We start from the raw sequence: 19,183 nt of genomic DNA on the forward strand, positions 1-19,183 counted from the left end.
ACTGCAATCTCCGTAGAAATATCTAGAGGCATTTATTTAGCATTTTCTGAAAAATCATTGAAAGAATCCCTATTGCAATCTTTCAAGAAATCACCTTGAGAAATCCATGGAGGAATTCCTGTAAAAAAGTACTGGGAAATATCAGGAGCAGTTTAAGGAGAAACCATAGCAAAAATGAATTGTCAAAGTATAGCATGAATTCCAGAAGAATTTAAAACAAAATTTTCTAAAGGAATTTTAGAAGCAATACCAAGGGATTTTCGTAAAGAAATACCAAGAGGTAACCCTGGAAAAATCTCAAGCAGGACCTCCGGGAAATCCATAGAGGATGCCCAATTGGGAAATCTAACAGAGGAATCATAGTGAAATCTCTAGAGAAATTCTTGTATGAGTAATAACTGAAGGCATTAATAGAGGAACATTTTTCGAAATTCCTAGAAGGAACCCTAAAAGGAATTCTTGAAAAAATCTCTAGGAAAATCGCTTGATTTATTCATCAGTAGGTAGGCTTCAGGGGCACGTTCTCTTCCATTTGGAAAATTTGCGCCTTCCGTAAATTTATTCATGGACTAATGCACGCAGTAATTTATATAGGAATTATTTCAGAAATATCTACAAAATACTTTGAATACATAACTAGAGAAGTATTTCTGAAGGAATCTCAACAGGAGTTCGTCAACCTGGGGGTATCATAGGAAGAATGCATGAACAATTTTTAGGGAAATATCTGAAAAGGTTCTTATAGAAATTTCCAGAATGTTTCTTGGAGGAACTCCAGCAGAAGTTCCTGGACTATCCAAACAGATATGTATGGAGAAATGCCAACAGGATGTCTTGAAAGAGTCGCTAGGAAAATCCCTGGACAAATCCACGTAGCAAATGTAGGAGAATTTATTGGAGAAACCCCTAGATAAATAACTGTAGGAGTTCATGTAGAAAATTTTTGAAAAAAAAATGCTGCGGGAATATCAGCAAAACTTTTGGAGGAATCCTAGCAGGAGTTCCAGAACAAGTCTCAAGAAAAGCTTCTGGAGAAATCACAGGAGGAATGCCTAAAAAATCTTAAAGAGACACACCTTAATGAATCGGTAAAAAATTCCCGGGAGAATTCCTTTAAAAACTTCGGGCGGAATTCTTGGAGAAATACCAGCAAAAATTCTTACAAGAAACCACGCAAAAGTTCTTGAAGGAATCACAGCAAGATTCTCGAATTTCTTAAGGGTTTCTAATGAATATAATTCTGATAGCAATTCTTGAAGCAATCCAAGCAGGAAATCTACAATACAAATCTCATAATAAATCTAGACCAACAAAAAGAATGGAACAACCATTACATTCTCAACTTCTCCCACCCCGTCTAGGCGTATTTGTGCAAATTTATCCCGTTATCAGATAGAGAGCAGTCTGCTCTATCTGTTACTGGTCAGAGATTACATGAGAAATGGGCCATGTGCTCAGAAGGAAGGGAGAAGCAAAAATTCTAAATGGTTGTTGCGCCCTTTTCAAATGTTAGTCTAACTGGATCAATCTAAACAAGTAAACCTAGAGGAATCCCAGAGATGCCGGGAAGAAGTAAATGGATTGACTTGTAATCACAACAACAGGCAGCGTGTATTGTTTGTTCTGTTCCTGAGGAAATTCAGAAGAATAGTCCTTAAGCCCATATAGCCGATGTGGTGAGAGCTAATTGCACGTACAAAACCATGTTGAGGGTGAGGGGTTTGATTCCCGGTTAGCTCAGAATCCATTTCATATAGGGGTCGCAGTACCGACCACTTTTGGTGAGTACCGGTATTTCGGTACTGGAGCTTACAGTACCGGTAGTACCGGTAAAATACCGGTATTGGGATTTTTTTTCACTAAAATGAAGAATAACATATTGCATAGGAAATTTACACTTTCCAGTTGAATTCCGGATTTCAGGGATGTCATATGAGCTAACCAGAAATACTAAATTGAACAAAAAACATAGATAGCACACATTTTACCTTGACGATACAACATTTTGGTCCTACAGGGCCCTAAAATCACCGATTTTAGTAGAATGGTGCATTTTTTTCGTCGAAAAAATTTCATGATCCACTGTAACTCATAAATACGACCGCAAACTTGACTTTACAAAGTCTCGGAAAAAACTAAAACAACACTTAAAGTCAATCCGAAAACAAAACAATTTAAATTTAAGCTAATTTAAGTAATTTGTTTATATGTAATGTTGACATGTCTACATTGTTTGACGGAATAAATAAATAAATAGTTAGTCTGAAATGAAATAGGAACAACTTTACAACGGATTCTAAAAACTGAAGAAATAACTAGAACTTCTAATCCAACAAGTTTTATTCTAAGCTAGTTCATCCTTTTCCAAAATTCAACGTTCATTGAACCAATCGTTACTAAGATATCCTGGGTTTGCCGAAAGGTTGCATATGAAATGTTTGTTTGTCAAAATAGTTGGTTTTAAATGTTTTCGTTTATTTCCATTGCATATTGGCTATACTAATGACCATATTTCAGCACTTTGGGAGAGATTTCACGGTACCGAAAGTACCGGTACCAAGCATCACTCAGTACCGGTATTTCGGTACCAAAAAATGGTCGGTAATACCGGTATTTTCGGTACCGGTACTACATCCCTAATTTCATAACCCGCATTTCCTTAACCACCTTGTGTATAAAATATCTTCATGACTACCACACGATATATGTACAAATGTAAAATAAACATTGGCTGTGGGGGATCTCAGTCAAAAATTGTAAGAGTTCTCATAAAATACTAAGCTGAGGAGCAGGCTGTGTCCCAGTTGGAACGTTACGCCAAGAAAAGAGAGAGAGCTGGAATCTTTTAGCAATTTATAACAATATTAGTTCAAAACATTGGTGAGGGTTGGGTGCTAAAATTGCCTCAATGTGGTAGTTTGCAAAACAAGTTTGGCCGTTTTCAAAAGTTACACGAGTTTTGTTCATTGTGTAATTTTTCTATGGCACCTAAGGACATCAACTGCATTAATAATGATTATAAAATTGAAATTCTGAATGAAATACAAATTTATTTTTTTACTTCAAAAAAGGCTGACAAAATCGGGTCAAAAAGCTGACAAAATCGGGGGTAGACAAAATCGGGGGTAGACAAAATCGGGGGCTGACAAAATCGGGTCCCCACTGTATTAAACTTCTTTAGAGCCCGAACAGCCGGCAAGAGCGTTCTTACTGTTCAAACTAGAGCATTTTTACCAATTGACCTTCATGTAATAATCACAACTTGACTGTATGCCAGAAGGGAGAGTCGAGAATATCTCCGTCCCGAAAAAAATCCTGAACCAACCGAGAATCGAACCCAGGCTCCCTACGCTTGGCTTTGCTTGGCAGTTCCACGATTACCAACTAAGCTACATGGTTCTCGCAGACAGTTGTCCATGTTTTTAAAATTGAAATTCGAATGCAACTAACTCGTCACGCATTGCCAACCGTCATTTTACGCTAATCAACCTGTTTTGCCTGTTTTCCAAGCCAAGTTTATGTCCGTAATGCTGTCAGAGGTCCTCCCCGAGGCTACGACAACTTCCGTGTTTCGTGTATGGTAGCGTAGCCCCTCTCTTCGTCACTAAACAAACTTACGAAACAAGCTCATCACTAACTGAAGTCACCCGCCGCGGAGCCACCGAGCCGCCACCAGATGACGACGACCAATTTCATGATCGATCGACGATCGACGATGATAGGCTTCACAAAGGAAGAAAGACGCTACTACCCACCAATTGGACGCGGGACCTGTGTGCATTTCACAGCCAAACGCCAAACTAAAACTACAGACCCCCCCTCGTCCGTCCGACTGACGAAGGGGAAGAAAACCTGTTTCCACTCTCCAAAACAAGCTGAAAACGGAAGACGAGTTCTTCTGCAGCGACGCTCCATCCAAAGAGTTCAGTGAGTTGTAAGTATTTTTATTTACAATCGACGACGACGGGTCGATTCTCCAATCCTCTTCCACAGTTTCCCTAAAAGCCTGGGTTGAATTACAGGTTTCCAGAATTAATCCATCCAAAGTGAAGAGAATGCTCTTGAAAAGCGTTCTCTATGGACGGGGATAAGTGTTAAATGCGTGGCTTGCACTTCTTCTCGTACAGACGGGCATTAGTACAGATCGTCGACACCATAATGGTGTAGAATTATAAGCCACCAAACCACACAATCCAAAAATTTTATCCGAACAAAAAAACGGCGCAAAGTGAGCGAGTAAGCACAGCGTGATTAGAAGCGGATGAAGAAAATTGCTCTTTTTTGAGTATCCGCACTTGGTCAGACGGATGCCGCGAGATGCCCATGGGTGAGGAGCCGAGAACGAAACGTCGATATCGATTTCAGTGTTGTGCGTATAACAGATCTGTGAAACTGAGACTGGAGAAGAATAGAGTGAAAAGAACTGTACCCAAACACCCGCCAGCACAATACAACACAACATCAACAACATGGCACAGCATACATTCAAAAATCATAAGCGCACTTATGTTTGCTTTATGTGCGGCCACTTTGGGGGTTGCCGCAACAGCGGTGAGGAGGGCAGCGAGGAGGTAAACCATCACGATCGGTTCGGGTTTTGAGCGAAAGGAGTGCTACGGAAAGGGCACTTACCAACAAGAACCCGTTTCCAGCAGCGTGTTGGAACAGTCATTGGAAAATGTTGAGCCCACAATCTGAGGAAATTTAGTCTGATTTAAAGGGAAGTACTAATTTGTACATGCGGACTATACTAGAACCACCAATAGTCCGAATAAGATTGTTTAAGCGAGGTCAACGCACTGTAAAATCCGTATGCAGTTAGCATTTTTGCTACCTAGCGAGCTTGACCCCCATGATCTAAATTTATCTTCTAGCAGCCATATTTTCGATAACGCACTTCTGGGGCAGCTGCATATAAGATCAATCCTAGGATCAATCGTAACTTTGCAGGACCTGCTACATACTACTTACTTTCAGTCCTGGGCACCCACGGTGGGGCAGAGGGTCGAATTGAAAGATTTCCGTCCTGGGCGATTGCCGGCCATCGCCTTGACTTGTGGCTAGGTCAAATTCTCTGCATCTACTGCGATGTCCTGCTGGGTTCCAGTCTAACGCTTGTTTGCAGATTTCGTTTCCACTCCTGCGTAGAGTGCTACCGACCCACCTCCACTTTCGCTCCCGAATTTCTGTCGCTATCGGCTCTTGATGCCATCGACGATGGACCTCCACGTTGTAGATCCAATTGTGAGGCCACCATGCACGAATTATATACCGCAGGCATCTATCTTAGGTATGGCGGCCCGGCGTGGGGCACCGCGCTAAGTACTAAATGCTACCGTGTCACACGACGCTCTCTGCGTCATTACTGGTATGGTGCCTATCAGCATTCTTATCAGTGAGGACATGGAGTGCTTCGAAATGCGCGGCACATGAGGCATACGCAGGACTGCCAGGATGGCCTCTATGGTCAAATGGCAGCGCGCGTGGGACAGTTCCACCAAAGGAAGGTGGACCCATAGGTTGATACCGAGGGTAGATAGTTGGATTAATAGGCGCCATGGGGAAGTTACATTCCACCTGGCACAGATCCTTACAGGTCATGGTTGCTTCCGACAGTATCTACACCGTTTCGGGCATGCGGATTCTCCCGAATGCCCAGTGTGCAATGGTTTAGAGGAAACGGCGGAACACGTTTTGTTCGTGTGCCCGCGTTTTCGCACAATGCGTGACCGCATGCTTGCCACATGCGGAGAGGACACAACTCCGGACAACTTGGTCCAGAGGATGTGTAGGGATGAGTTTGGCTGGAACGCCGTTTCAACGGCAATTACCCACATCGTCTGGGAGCTACAGAGGAGGTGGCGCGTGGACTCGGAGAATGGCTAGTCCAGATGCAGTACAAGAGGTGGTCCAGGGGTTCGGAGTCGGCTTCGTAGGTCATACCGGTGCCCTGCGGTCGAGATCGACCCTTACAGCGATTAAGTGGCCGCGGAGAGGAAGTTCCGGTAGCGGTGCTGTCGAGGCGTCGGTCTACTGGGTTGGATCCAAGCCCGCGGTTGGAAAGGGGTCCCCGGCAAGGGTCGGGGCAGGTGGAGACCCTGCCGTCAGCAACCTACGGATGCATCTGATAGGGCCTGAAGGGTAGTGATACCCTTCCTTTGCGGGAAGGTCAGATCGGGTTGCATGTGGGCATCAGTTCTTGATGTCCGCTCAGCAGTAGGGCGCGGGCGGGGTTAACTCTGCCCGCCTTCCGAGGACAAAGGGAGTGGTGAGGACCACTCGGGAAACTGGCTAAGCGCCAGCATGCTACCGTGATGGACTCTCCAAAGCGAGTCATCGATGTTCGTTGCTGCAGGCTACGCAGCTAACCTTGTGGGTGCGATGTGCACTAGCCCCTCTCTGAAGCAATACCTTCTTGGTGGTTCCGGAGAGACGTAGGGTTTGGCGACCATAGGAATGGTTTAGTGGGTACGAGGAGAGAGTAGTCCTGGATTTTACTTTTGTTGTAGAAGACGGCCTGTCAGACCTACACTACCCTAACCTTCTGTTAGGGTGTCAGTTGAGCAGATTATCCCCCTATGGTTTAGAAGGAAAAAAAAGACATCACCTCAATTCGTCGAGCTGAGTCTATTGGTATATATGACTCGACCCTCCGGGCCTTCTATCAAAAAGTCATTTTTGGAGTGTACATATAGCCTTTCCAGTACACTTAGTGTACGAGAAAGGCAAAAATTCTGAAGAATTAAAAGTTTGTTTCCCGACTTTCTCGCACAAATTCCTGGAGGAATCCCTGGAAGAAAACCTGGAGGAATCCGTAGTGAAATCCATTTTCTGAAGGAATACTTTCTTGATACTTGATGGGCTACAGCTCGTAGCGGCGAGTCTACGCCGAATGAACACTGGCCTCGGTCCTGGGCCAATCGCTTCCAGTCGCCCTGAACGTTCAGAGTTCTTAGGTCCTCCTCAACTGCATAAAGCCAACGTGTGCGCGGCCTTCCACGAAGCCGACGACCCCTTTCTGGTTCTCTGCTGAATATAATTTTAGCTTGTCGTTCCTACGGCATACGAGCTACGTGTCCAGCCCACCGCAGCCTGCCGTGTTGTATTCGCTTCACTATATCCATCTCTTTATATACCTGTTACAATTCGTAGTGCATGCGACGCCGCCAGATGCCGTCCTCCAGTTTACCGCCGAGTATTGTTCGCAGAACTTTACGTTCGAAGACTCCAAACACTCTCCGATCAACTTCTTTCAACGTCCACGTTTCATGACCGTATAAAGCGACTGGGAGAATCATAGACTTGTACAACGCGAGTTTTGTATTCGTTTGCAGCCTGCGGGACCTCAGCTGGTTTCGCAGACCGAAAAAGGCCCGATTTGCAGCCGCAATCCGTCGTTTCACCTCGCGGGTAACATCATTATCGCACGTCGCTAGAGTACCAAGCTAAACAAATTCATCCAAAAATTCAAACTTTTCCCCACCTAGCACCACTTTGTCGCCACTATCACGGCCGGACCGACGTTGAACACCAGCAATCATGTACTTAGTCTTTGTGGTGTTAATCGTAAGTCCAATCCTCGCAGTCTCCCTCTTAAAAGGTACGAACGCCTCTTCCACGGCCCGACGGTCGATTCCGATTATGTCGATATCGCCCTCGAAGCCCAGGAGCATATTCGACTTCGTGACAATGATTCCGCTCCTGTGCACACCAGCTCTAATTATCGCTCCTTCCAGTGCTATGTTGAACAGTAAGTTCGAAAAAACATCGCCCGCTTCAGTCCGTCAAAGGTTACGAACGATGACGAAATTTCATCTGCAAATCGTACACTTGATTTCTATCCGTCAAGCGTCGCACGAATCAGTCTAATCAGCTTCGCCGGAAATCCATATTCGATCATAATCTGCCATAACTCGTTTCTCTTCCCTGAATCGTACGCCGCCTCGTAGAACACTAAGCTGAGAAGTAGGCTTTGTCCCAGTGAGGACGTTACGCCAAGAAGAGGGGAAGAGAGGGAGGATGATGGGTCTGCAAGTTGTACTCCCGAAATTTATCGAGAATCTGCTGCAGGGTGAACATCTGGTCCGTCGTTGATCGGCCCTCACGAAATCCTGCCTGATATTCGCCGACGAAAGACTCCTCAATCGGCCTCAGCCTGTGGAACAGAACTCCGGACAAAATTTTGTACGCTGATTTGAGGAGTGTTATTCCTCTGTAGTTCTCGCACTCCAGTCGATACCCTTTCTTGAAGAGAGGGCAAACGAGACCATCCAACCATCTAGCAGGCAGTTCTTCCTCCTCCCGTATCTTCAATATAATACGGCGTAAGAGTTGATACAGCTGCTCACTACCGTGCTTGAGAAGCTCGGCCGGGAGTTCGTCCTTCCCAGCAGCCTTGTTGTTCTTCAGTCCCTAATGGCTGTCTTGACCTCGTCTAGCGTTGAAAGTTCCACAGCTTGTCCGTCGTCGTCGATTCAAATTCTGTCCGTCGCTCTTCCACTCCCACCGTTCAACAATACCTCGAAGTGCTCTCTCCACCTGGCAGCCACCATTGTCTTGTCTGTCTGCAAGTTTCCATTACGGTCATTGCACATGACGGGAGAAGGCGCTGTTTTTCTCCGCACGCCATTGACAGTATCGTAAAATCTCCGCATATAACTCTGTGCCTTACTCTCTTACGCCTGAGCAATCATATTTTCCTCGTACTCTTTTTTCTTTTTGCGGTGGATTCGTTTTTCGGCTACTCTTGCTTCCCTATATCGATCCCTGCTCTGCCGGGTCCCCGACACCAACATCCGGCTTCTGGCAACATTCTTCTCGTCCGTTACCCTCTGGCACTCCTCGTTGAACCACCCGTTTCTAGGTCGTCTTTGAGCAGTACCTATCACCTCCCGCACTGCTGTACTGATCGCTCCGTGGATAGACTCTCACAGAGTGTTGAGATTATCGCTCTCGTTGATCTCACTTATCCGCTCGTCCAGCTTCTGGCGATAGTCAGCTACCGTACCGTCTGCTGAAAACCGCTGGATGTTGAAACGCATCGATCGCCAGTTCCTAGAGGCCGACACGGTTAATAACCGAGCTCGAATCTTACTAACTACGAGATAGTGATCTGAGTCGATGCTGGGACCTCGAAAAGTTCTAACATCAATTACGTCCGAGAAATGTCGGCCATCTACCAACACATGGTCGATTTGGTTGCAAGCCTCGCCGTTTGGGTGTCCCCAGGTGTGCTTGCGGATATCCGTGCGTGCAAAGTGAGTGCTACTAATGGCCATCCCCCTGGCGGCAACAAAGTTGACTAATCTCAGGCCGTTGTCATTAGTGACGGAGTGAAAGCTCTCCGTACCGATGATTGGACGGAAAAAGTCCTCTCTTCCGACCTGCGCGTTGGCGTCACCGATGACAATCTCAACGTCGTGTTTTGTGCATTCTCCATAGGTCTTGTCAAGACATTCATAAAACGCATCCTTCACATCATCGGTTTTCTCGTTGGTCGGCGCATAGACATTGATCAGGCTGTAGTTAAAGAATTTGCCCCGGATCCTCAATACGTGGATCCACTCGTTGATCGGCTTCCACCTCATAACTCGCTTCATCTGTTTCCCGATCACTATGAATCCGACTCCATGTTCTGCCTTATCGCTGCCGCTGTGGTAGATGTTATATTTGAACGATGTGTTGGAGACGGGATCCGCCGCCCTGAATTCACGTTCACCAGTTTTGGGCCACCGCACTTCCTGTATAGCAGCCACACACACACAAACTTTCTGCAATTCACTAGCCAAAAGGCCTAAATGAACCTTAAGGTCCTGACGTTCCAGGTACCGAGTTTCCAATCATAGTCCTTATTTCGTTGCCGGATCGGTTTCCGAGGGTATCGTTTGCATAGTCTATTTCTTACTTCATCTTTTGTAGTGTTGAAAGGCTTCGATAGGCTACCTTACCGGGGTCGCGCTGCCTACATCGCGTTGGTGGGGCTGTCACCTTAGGTATAGCTGACGCGATACAGCGTTTCATATCCTGAACAGACGCTCGGGACGTACCTCCTCAATCTTGCTGAAGTCAGAAGGACAACAGTGCCCAGGCTGCACTACCAGCTAAGCACACAACTCTTAGCTGGCGGTCTTTGTCATCGCTTAACGCGCGGAAGCATGAGGTAGCAACTTGTGAGAAACAGAGCTATGTTGGACGCTCTCCTTTTCGACTAATTCTTTTGCAGTCCTTATGCCCTTGGAATGCCCTGAAATACCCCTGGGAACCCCTTAACTCTCTGAATCCCTCTGGAAAACCTCTGGAACGCCCTTGAAACACAATTAAAACCCTTGGAATATTCCTGCAGCCTTCTGAAACGCTCCTAGAACAGCCCTTTGGACTCTACAGCCAACCGTATTTCCTGGTAGAAAATTGGTAATGCGGTATGTGTTAGATTTGATCGTACAGCCCTTTGCTATTGAATGCTCCAATGCTTCGGTTCTCAGCACGTGGAACACCAAAGTCGGTAGTTTCCGGTGCCGCTTATGCTATGTGAACCACCTTTTTCATAAACCATGCGGAGTAATCTGCGCTGCTCAACAGACACCTGAACTGGAAGGGAGGTCCAGGTAGTGTGGGGTCAGGGACCGTCTTCTACAACAAAAGTAGAAGCCGGGACTACCATTTTCACGACCCACCAAACAACATTCCCATGGTCGCCAAACCCTTCGTCTCTCCGGAACCAGCAACAAGTCTGAGAGGGGCTAGTGCACTTCGCACCCTCAAGGTTAGTTGCGTAGCCTGCAACAACGAACATCGATGACTCGCTTTGGGAAGTCCAGCAAGGTGACCAGCTGACGCTTAGCCTATTTCCCGAGTGGCCCTTATCAGTCCCTTTGCCCTTGTCGTACATGACATACCATAACATCGGACCCAGGATGAATCCTTGCAGGACTTCTGAGGTTATGTGGAAACACTTCCGACCCTCTGTGTCGTGAAGTAGTATTCGATTCGGGAAGTAACTTCCGAGAATCTTGTACAGGTACCAGGGTGCCCCTAGACGCAGGAGCGCATCGACCATAGTCGTCCAACAGACAGGATAGCGTCTACGGTCGTCCTCCCCTTCCGGAAGCCGAACTGGTTGCTCGAGAGACTGTTTTTCACCATCGGTGTGCCTCAACATTCTTGCACCTTCCCCGCCGTGTTGATCAAGCATATTGGTATGTATGCAGACGGATCTTCCCGTGGTTTCTCCGCCTTTGGCAATAGAACCAGACTCTGCCGCTTGCAAACCTCTGGGAAAACTCCCATGGGAACGTATAGTCTAGACATAACAACTTGATATCTTCGGGATGGCAGGTCCAGCCAGCAACGCTGCAGGCTCGGTTTAATCGTCCGGGTGAAAAGTGTTCAGTCTCGACCTGAGAAAGTCTCACGCTTCTTGGATCTTAGAGCTAAGTCACATCTTATTATTGTCTACCGTTATCTTTGGGGTGGAAAGTACTCCGTTTCGACCTTGGTTACGACCGAGAGAAGCCAGGCATCAGCTTCCTCGTTTCATCGAAACCCACATAACGGTGACCTCGATTCGGCAATTGTTGAGCAACTTCTGAATCTCCTGGAAGAATGGATGCTTATTGATAGCGGTCTGCAGAGCGTCGAGTCGCTGACCACATCCGACCCTATTAGACGAGACGATTAGAGCGGAATCGTCTCGGCTGAGGACACCGAGCACAGGCTTCCTGGTCGGTTGAACTTGTTGTATTCTTTGCTCTGTATGACGATGCTGACCTACACACTAAGATTCAGATGTTCCAGCTCAGTATTTTTTTCACTGAATTCAGTATTTTTTCCATCTTTTTACTGAGTTTTCAACAGCAGATTTATTTCGGTACACTCGGTAATCGTGTTTACCGTTCACCAGTAACGATATTTACCGTGCATCAGTAACTTTTGACAGTTTGATAGCTGAGCTCGGTAACTCATTTACAGAATATCCGCAAAATAAACAACCGAGCGTACCGAGTTAAATCTGCTGTTGAGAACTCAGTAAAAAGATGGGAAAAATACCGAGCTGATCTTAGTGTGTAGTCTTCGGTGTAGAGAATATCCGTTTCTCGCAAACCCGTTTTGCGAAGCTGGTCCTGGCACATTGAGTGCTCGCGCCCTTGCGGGAGTGCTTCCTAATAGTAACGTACACCTTTGGTATCTCCGCTGCCCAGCTTCTAGGGCCGATCCGTTGGAGTCCAGCCATCACCCCGGGATGGCCATATCCGATTGGGCTCGGTTGGCTTGGATGCCGAGGAAGCCAACGGATCAGCATGTCATCGATTGTGTGTTGTAGATATCACAAGGGTAGACTTATTATGACCAGAGGCAAAAGTCTACGTTTGAATCAAGCCACATGTGAAAGTGATTGAATTTAAGGATCACTTCTAAACATAATCCTTTTTGTCAGCTCAGTAATCTTTTACTATGTAAAAGAAGATGTTTTCTCAGATTTTATGCCGCCTAAGATACGCCCATTAACCATTCAGCAGTATTTTGTTTGAGATCTCTTATCCCTCAATAAGTTCTAAATTGGAAACAATTCTCAGCCCACATGAATGACAAAAATAACAGCAAAGATCCGTAAAACTCTCTAATCCACTTAACGAAACCGTCCCTCTTCACGCCCCAAACACTCCTTCTGTTAAGGTCATAAATTTTCCCGTCTAATACGGGTCAAACCATTCTCTACTTCTTTGTGTGCCGTCCCGTAAGTTATTGATTCTTGATGTTGTTGTCGTCGGCGTCGTCGTCGTGTTGAAAGGCCACCACCATCGACCAGCAGCACCACGCAACAGGCAACAGGCAACCAGGCAGCTCACTCCATTTCAGGCAGTAACATTAAAACGAAACCAACCTCAAGCCAATCCCTTTTTTCGAGTTCGTTGCTGTTTAACTGCTATTCAATTGCTGCTGCTGCTACTGCTGGTTCAATACTGTTGCAATGAATGTTCTCCTTCCTTTTTGAACTCTCCCAACGCGACGTTGCAGTACTGTGTTGCAGCAGCTTTTGCGGTGGTCGTCGGTTCTGAAACAGTTTGACGGAATGGGACTTCAACTGACCTTTAGAAAACGGTTGACTGGTTGATCCGATGGCTACTCGCTGGAACTGGCAAACTCGAACGTAATCCAATTGAAACGCTGTGACAACCATATGACTCCACTTTATCCGAATTGATAGATCTCACACTCCCATTCCCACCACATTCACACAAGGCAGCTTAAAACCAATCGATTTCTTACACTTTTCTTCGCACGAATTTGAAAGATCACACAGATCCACTTGAAAGCAGACCACCTTTATTGCTCCGAACTTTGTTGATGTTTTTGACTCACTTTGACACTCTTCTCTTCCTGCTCTGCTTCGCCAGTGTGTCGCATTTATGTGTAACCGAAAGGCGCTTAGCGCTGCACGACTTAGCTTAGCATGCTGCACACACACGCACACTAGTGCAAGAATATAACTCACACTTGGAACTGCTAGGCGCTCCGCTTATCCACACAACATGCAAAGCCACTTGGTTTAATCTTCTTTTTATCTTGCGATTGACAGCATTCACTTACTTTTTCTTCGAGAAAGCACTTCTCGGCAGCCCAAAAACACTAGTTTTACGAAGATTTTAATTGCCTTTCCGTCACTTCCTTTCCAAACACCAAACTCCAAACTCTTTTAACGACTTGTTATCGTACTTGTTTTCAACACTGATCGTAAATCTACGGCCACTTACACTCCCACAAAGTGCGAACGAAGTTCTGCTGAATCCGTCACGTTCTTGACCGAAGTCGGTGACTTTCTCGTCCAGAAGTGTTTCAACGATTCCGCAGGACACGAACCCGAACGCGCGCGCGTTGCAAATTCTCGAAACTCGCAGAAACGATCGACTTCTTCGCTGCAATAGTTAACAAAAATTGTCACTAAACACGGCAAGAATGACAATCCGACGAACCGAAAACCCTTTTAGGAATCGCGCAAGACCGCTGCAATCCGCCCAACCCAACGAACGGAGAAGCCCGAACTACCTGCAGCAGAAGTTGCCCGTTCGAAGTTGCCTGACCGTTTGTTTGATCGCCTCCTCCTGGCCGCCACCACCGACAAGAGAGCGGAAAACGAACCGATCGAGCGAGCGCACGGGGTTTGAAAATCCATCGGCTTAGCTTGAGCGCGCGCAGCTCCTCTCCAGTTTGGAGTGTTTCTCTTTCTTGCTCTTCTCCGTTCCGTTCCGTTTCGTCCCGTCCCATCATCGTCGTCGTCTTCGTCTTCTCGAAGTAGTGGTGAATGTGCGCGCTGCCAAGAAAAGCACAAAAAGTGCGGAGAAAACCTGAGACGAGAAAACGTGTTAAGCATAAACAAAACGTTGTTTTTTTTAAACCTCTACAGCTCCGACGAGTAGGTACCTACACATGCGTTGAAGAGCATGCTGTGGGATCATAAAACTTTCGAGTGCGCGTTTTTGGAGGAAAGAGAGCCGAGGAGTGGGCACGGTTGAATCCATCAACTCACAATTATTGGTAAACCCTCTAGGAAACTGGATTTTATTTCTTTTACTGGTTCTATTTTATAGTTCTGTGGTAAAAATTTTATGATTGAATGGTTCTCGATTGAGGCGGTTTGTAGTTACTCACGGAATAAGAAGTGTGTTTGCCTTATTGTCCTCCGAATCCGTACTGAATAACTATGTAGTCAAACCTAACATGGGAACCACTTAATGTAGGATACATTATTTGCAAAGGGCACGGTAAAGGCTGGGTATGCTGCGCAATTCAGATCCCATTGTGATCCACTAGCCTCTGCCCAGCAACTCCTATCCCTACCTCCACGCGGTACCGGCCGGAAACTATGAGTAACCAACCCCGGTGGGAACTTTGGTCGTAGGCTGACAGGGAAGGGGAGGTTTGCTTCGGCGAACCTGAGCGTCTGTTCTCCAGGAGGAGCGGCTCACAGCAGCATCTGATCCCAATGTTAGGGGCGGCTGATCTACGTCCGAGTGCCAGGGAAGGACTCTAAGCTCAACTGTCCACTATGGTCCTCCTCGGGTCCTCCGGAAAGTAGGGGGTTGTTGTCAGGCCCTACGAGTCAGCCGAATAAAACCATTGCAGCGGAAAATCAGCAATACGAACCGAGACCAACGGCAACGACCCCAGCGAACAAAAAGGAATTGCGATTGGAAACTCGGTACGTGGAACTGCCGATCTCTCAACTTCATTGGGAGCACCCGCATACTCGCCGATCTACTGAGGGACCGCGGGCTCGGCATCCTCGCGCTGCAGGAGGTGTGTTCGGCAGGATCCATGGTGCGAACGTTTAGAGGTAATCATACCATCTACCAGAGCTGCGGCAACACACGCGAGCTGGGAGCAGCTTTCATCGTGATGGGTGATATGCAGAGGTGCGTGATCGGTTGGTGTCCGATCGACGAAAGAATGTGCAGGTTGAGGATCAAGGGCCGATTCTTCAACTTCAGCATAATAAACGTGCACAACCCACACTCCGGAAGTACTGATTATGACAAGGACGCATTTTACGTGCAGCTCGAACGCGAGTACGATCGCTGCCCAAGCCACGACGTCAAGATCATCATAGGAGATTTGAACGCTCAGGTAGGCCAGGAGGAGGAATTCAATGAAAATATGGCCATACGTAGCACCTTTTTCCAACACAGCCTCCCTTATCGTTACAACTGGAGATCGACACAGCAGACGGAATCAGTGAATCAAAATTCATCCATCGCGCAACCTGAATTTGTTGCGACATTCTACCCAATGCGACATAGGTTTGTCCCAACTTGAAAAGAATGGGATAAAGATCATGCAGCACGAGTTTAGAGATTTTTAGGCTTTTCATTGTGATTTTCGAGCGGTAGCTTCGAGTCGGTAAACACTGCAACGCAGCTGAAGATGTATCATAAGGAGGAGAAGAATGCAGCGAGGGCGATAATGCTGCAGCAGGGGACTCGACAGAACGTGGAACGTTACAAACAGAAGCGGAAGCAGCAGACCCGCCTCTTTCGGGAGAAAAAGCGCCGCCTGGAAGAAGCGGAGTGTGAAGAAATGGAACTGCTGTGCCGTTCCCAAGAAACACGGAAGTTCTATCAGAAGCTCAACGCATCCCGCAACGGCTTCGTGCCGCGAGCCGAAATATGCAGGGATAAAGACGGAGGCCTCTTGACGGACGGACGTGAGGTGATCGAAAGGTGGAAGCAGCACTTCGATCAGCACCTGAATGGCGTGAAGAACGTAGCCACGGGAGCCCACGGCAACGGAAGAAACGACGACGCCAGTGCAGCGGAGGACGGAAATGAGCCAACTCCCACGATGAGGGAAGTTAAGGATGCCATTCACCAGCTCAAAACCAACAAAGCAGCTGGTAAGGATGGTATCGCAGCTGAACTCATCAAGATGGGCCCAGAAAAGTTGGCCACCTGTCTGCATCGGCTGATAGTCAGGATCTGGGAAACCGAACAGCTACCGGAGGAGTGGAAGGAAGGGGTAATCTGCCCCATTCACAAGAAAGGCGACCATTTGGAATGTGAGAACTTCAGGGCGATCACTATTTTGAATGCTGCCTACAAAGTGCTATCCCAGATCATCTACCGTCGTCTGTCACCTAAAACGAATGAGTTCGTGGGAAGTTATCAAGCTGGCTTCATCGACGGCCGGTCGACAACGGACCAGATCTTTACCGTACGGCAAATCCTCCAGAATACCAGGTTCCAACGCATCACCTGTTCATCGACTTCAAAGCGGCATACGACAGTATCGACCGCGCAGAGCTATGGAGAATCATGGACGAAAACGGCTTTCCTGGGAAGCTGACTAGACTGATTAAAGCAACGATAGACGGTGTGCAAAACTGCGTAAGGGTTTCGGGGGAACTATCCAGTTCATTCGAATCTCGCCGGGGACTGCGACAAGGTGACGGACTCTCATGCCTACTCTTCAACGTCGCTCTGGAAGGTGTGATGCGGCGAGCCGGGCTCAACAGCCGGGGAACGATTTTCACAAAATCCGGTCAATTTGTGTGCTTTGCGGTCGACATGGACATTATTGCCAGAACATTTGGAACGGTGGCAGAACTGTACACCCGCCTGAAACGCGAAGCAGCAAAGGTCGGACTACGTACATGCTAGTAGGCGGAACCGAAAACGACCGGATCCGTCTGGGTAGTAATGTTACGATAGACGGGGATACTTTCGAGGTGGTGGAGGAATTCGTCTACCTCGGATCCTTACTGACGGCTGACAACAACGTAAGCCGAGAAATTCGGAGGCGCATCATCAGCGGAAGTCGGGCCTACTATGGGCTCCAGAAGAAACTGCGGTCGAAAAAGATTCACCCACGCACCAAATGCACCATGTACAAAACGCTGATAAGACCGGTGATCCTCTACGGGCACGAGACATGGACCATGCTCGAGGAGGACCTACAAGCACTCGGAGTTTTCGAGCGACGCGTGCTAAGAACGATCTTCGGCGGTGTGCAGGAGAACGGTGTGTGGCGGAGAAGGATGAACCACGAGCTCGCTGCACTTTACGGCGAACCCAGCATCCAGAAGGTGGCCAAAGCCGGAAGGATACGGTGGGCAGGGCATGTTGCAAGAATGCCGGACAACAACCCTGCAAAGCTGGTGTTTGCAACTGATCCGGTTGGCACAAGAAGGCATGGAGCGCAGAGAGCACGATGGGCGGACCAGGTGGAGCGTGACTTGGCGAGCATTGGGCGCGACCGAGGATGGAGAGCGGCAGCCACAAACCGAGTATTGTGGCGTACTATTGTTGATTATGTCTTGTCTTAATGATGTTGAACAAATAAATGTATGTATGTATGTATGTGTTTGATAAGTTCGTTGAGGAATATTTTTTTCGGTTTTTTTTATAAATCTTTACGAAATTCCTCAAGGAATTCCAGCGAAAGATCCTTGAGAAGTTTCTTCGGAAATTGCCCAATAAATTCCTTCAAAAATGTATTGCGAAACTCCTACGAAAACTTGAGAAGCTTTTTCAAACATTCCTTCAGAAACACGTTTGCTGATTATGTGAGAAAATCCTAAGGAAATTTTTTGAGGACAACCATCAAAAAATTTTGGAGGAATTCATTCGGAAATTTTTGGAGGTATTTCAAAGCAAATCCATAAGAAATTTCTTTGGAAATTCCGGGAGGGATTTCTTTGGAAATTCGGAGAGGAATTCCTTCGGAAATTCAGGAGAAAATCCTTTGAAAATTCCAGGAGAAATTCCTTTGAAAATTCCTGGAGGAATTCCTACGGAAATTCTTGGACAAGCTCCTCCGGAACTCATGGATGAATTCTTCGGGAAAAACCTGGAGGAATTCCCTCGGAAATTCTTGGAAATTCTTCCTTCGGAATTTTTCCATACACAAAAATGCATGCTAATTCAAAGGCTATTCAGATTGCATATGCAAATTATACCCAATTGATTTGGGTAAAACGGCTAAATATGATAAAATTTACAACCGGGGTAAGAGTGCACATATATCCCCAAGTTTCACAACTACATCTACAAAAAATATACGCACACATTTTAACGTGATTACAACTATACGAGCGAATATGGTATTTGCCATTTTTTTCCAGTTTACAATCCGAATAAACCAGGCAAGGTTCGGATTGTGTGAGATGCTGCCACCCAGGCATACAGAATATCGTTGAATTTGGTTCTTCTTACTGGTCGAGATCAGTTAGCGTCTCTTGTTGGCATCCTGTACCAATTCCGTGAGCATCGAATAGGCGTTTGTGCCGAAATCCGTGAGATGTTCCATGAGGTCGACATGGTCAGCGTTTTCTTTGGCGTGACCGCGACGAACACGGTGATCCAAGCGCATACGTCACGCAGGTAATGACATTCGGTGCGAGCTGCTCTCCTGTCACAGTATTTTTTTTTTTTTTTTACAAATAATCAGACTTTAACACGACGAAATTGAACTCGCCCGAATATGGTACTAACCTAACGCATTTGTGACACCTTTTCGCCTTCTTTCCCAGATTCAGACGAAACCAGCCGATTTTGTTATGAAAACATGAACACCTGGTAGCTGAGAGCAATGAAGATGAACGGAAACATCGCGGTGAACCAGGTGGTTTTGTTGTGTAAGGTTGAAGGATTCGCCATTGACATACTTACCTTACCTTACCGGTCAGGCTAAG

General features: G+C 46.7%; 1 protein-coding gene across 2 annotated transcripts in view; it reads right to left on the reverse strand.

Annotated features, from left to right (window-relative positions):
• LOC109432921 (uncharacterized) overlaps positions 1-14,627 on the reverse strand; it is a 527,049-nt gene extending 512,422 nt beyond the window's left edge. For both annotated transcript variants that reach the window (XM_062845149.1, XM_062845151.1), the window contains exon 1: positions 13,087-14,627. The gene's annotated coding sequence lies outside the window, so the exon portion shown is untranslated. The remainder of the gene's footprint in view (positions 1-13,086) is intronic.
• Between the last annotated feature and the right edge of the window lie 4,556 nt (positions 14,628-19,183).

This window comes from Aedes albopictus, chromosome 1 (genome assembly GCF_035046485.1).
Source record: "Aedes albopictus strain Foshan chromosome 1, AalbF5, whole genome shotgun sequence".
In the NCBI taxonomy this organism is placed as follows: Eukaryota; Metazoa; Arthropoda; class Insecta; order Diptera; family Culicidae; genus Aedes; species Aedes albopictus.